Source organism: Schistocerca serialis, unplaced genomic scaffold (assembly GCF_023864345.2).
Source record: "Schistocerca serialis cubense isolate TAMUIC-IGC-003099 unplaced genomic scaffold, iqSchSeri2.2 HiC_scaffold_1196, whole genome shotgun sequence".
Classification (NCBI taxonomy): domain Eukaryota; kingdom Metazoa; phylum Arthropoda; class Insecta; order Orthoptera; family Acrididae; genus Schistocerca; species Schistocerca serialis.
In genome coordinates this window covers 752,501-755,000 of record NW_026047399.1, presented here as the reverse complement: position 1 = coordinate 755,000, position 2,500 = coordinate 752,501, and the positions used below count along the sequence as shown (strand labels likewise).

The window sequence follows — 2,500 nt, the reverse complement described above, 5'->3', positions numbered from 1 at the left end:
GCGCTGTTGCGGCTTCAGCGGAGCTCGGGAGATGACGTCAAGCTGCTCCACCAGGTGGCTACGTGGATTGAAGACACAGCGACCCGCCGTGGAAAATTGCAGCCCCAGGTACCGGAAGGTTTCACCCACACGCAGGGCAGGCATGGTGGTATTGCCTGCTGTGAAGGTGACATTGCTGTCCACCTTCACCTTCTTCTCGCGCCCTGACGCGACTAAGGCGAGGGTGAAACACTTCCGGGCGTTGATCTGCAGCCCCAGGTGGGCGAGGGCTGCGGTAGCTGCGTCGATGAGGGACTGCAAGCCCCTCGGGGTCGCTGCAAACAGCAAGACGTCATCTGCAAAGGCCGCAGCGTTGACTCTGCGACCGAGGATCCGAGCTCCGATGTGGGAGGGCAGTTGGCCTAAAACGTAGTCCACCGCAAAGTTGAACAGGAGGGGGGAGAGGGGATCGCCCTGGCGAACGCCCCGTGCTGGCTGCACAGACACGCCCACGCCGGCGCCGTCCGCTATCACTGTCGTGCTGCCCTCGTAGCACCGCTCGACATACTCGACAAAGCAATCCGGCAGGCCATGCGCCTTCAGCACGGGGCGAAGGGCAGCATGATCTACCGAATCGAATGCCTTAGATACGTCGATCGATGCCACAAAGACAGAGCGGCAGGAGCGAACTGCGTCGGTGAGAGCAGTGTCCAAGATGAAGGTATTTTCCAACATCCCATCCCGAGGGATGAATGCCCGCTGACGTTCGTCCACAGCACATGCGCGCATCAGGCGTGACGCGAGAACCTTGTGAAAGGTCCGCGCCAACACCGAGCAGACCGTAATGGGGCGAAAGTCAGCGGGGGATGTTGGTGCAGCCGTTTTCGGGAGAAGGGACGTCCGCGCGCGAAGCAGGCGTTCCGGAAGGGCGCGGGCCAGAAGGAAGAGATTCATCACTTTCACCAGGACTTCGTGCGGCAGGCGCCGCAACTCCGCTGGGGTAAGGCCGTCCGGCCCGGCCGCTGATCCCCTGGGCGGCAACGCGGCGGCGACCTCCTCATGTGTGACCGGCCCCCATATGCACTCGAGAGCGACAGGCTCTGAGTGCGGGAGGAGGCGGTCACGAATGAAGCCCGCGGTGGAGATGGGCTTCTTGGTGAAGAGGTCCGCCCAGAAGTCCAGCAGACCAGGGATGGCAGGTGGCGGCTGGAGCAGGGTGCCATCCAAGAGGCCGCGCACGCAACGTGCACGCGACCGTCGGAAGGCATCCTGCGTTCTCGCGTACTCCCAGCGGCGCCGCTTGCGCTTCTGCGTCGGCGGCGCGGCAGGCGGCCGCTTAGATGGTTGGCGCGGCCGCTGTGTCCTGGTGATCGATCTCTCCCCTCTGGACCCGACCGACGCAAGGGCATCCGGGAGCATGCCCAGGATGACATCGGGCGGCGTGCCCCGCCCCAGACCTATGACACGATCCAGGGCAGAGAAACGCTGGGCGGAAGCGGGTAGCCCCGCCAGATGCTCCCAGATGGCGGCGTCGGTCGGCCCCTCCGGCGGCGGCCCGGTGGTGTCGGCCGCGAAGTCCTCGGCTGCGTCGACGGGCGGCGCAGCGGCCTCGCCCGCGTCAGGCAGCGGGCTCGCTGCTCCCCGGCGGGACGCCGGCTCTTCCCCCCGACCGATCTCAAGCGCCTCCATGAATTGGCGGACAAGCTGCTTGTGGGCAGCTTGCCGCCGTCGGCACTTGATTGCCTCGAGCGTTCGGTCGGGGAACATCCTGATGAGTTCTTGATTGACGAAGAAGAACCGGGCGTCCCTCTCAAGGAACAGTTCGGCCTCCGCCTTGGCGAGCGACAGGACTTCTTCCTCCGTCCACCTCGCGCGATGCCTCTCCGTGACGATCTCCGCGTTGGCGGCCGCAAGATGTTGGCGGCGGCGATGGACCCCGAGACCGTTCTTGGTAAGAGAGTCATAGTTACTCCCGCCGTTTACCCGCGCTTGCTTGAATTTCTTCACGTTGACATTCAGAGCACTGGGCAGAAATCACATTGCGTCAACACCCGCTAGGGCCATCGCAATGCTTTGTTTTAATTAGACAGTCGGATTCCCCCAGTCCGTGCCAGTTCTGAGTTGATCGTTGAATGGCGGCCGAAGAGAATCCGCGCACCCGCGCGCCCCCGGAGGAGCACGCTAAGGCGGACGCGGCCTCGCAGCAAGGAAGATCCGTGGGAGGCCAAGGCACGGGACCGAGCTCGGATCCTGCACGCAGGTTGAAGCGCCGGGGCGCGAACGCCGCGCAGGCGCGCGCATCCTGCACCGCCGGCCAGCACGAGGCCAACCAACGGCGAGAGCAGACCACGCCCGCGCTAAACGCCCGCACTTACCGGCACCCCTACGGCACTCACCTCGCCCAGGCCCGGCACGTTAGCGCTGACCCACTTCCCGACCAAGCCCGACACGCCCCGATCCTCAGAGCCAATCCTTATCCCGAAGTTACGGATCCAATTTGCCGACTTCCCTTACCTACATT

The 2,500-nt window shown here is 64.4% G+C and overlaps 1 pseudogene; it reads right to left on the bottom strand.

Annotated features, from left to right (window-relative positions):
* Positions 1-2,500, bottom strand: part of LOC126435113 (large subunit ribosomal RNA) — a 7,540-nt pseudogene that overhangs the window by 2,728 nt on the left and 2,312 nt on the right.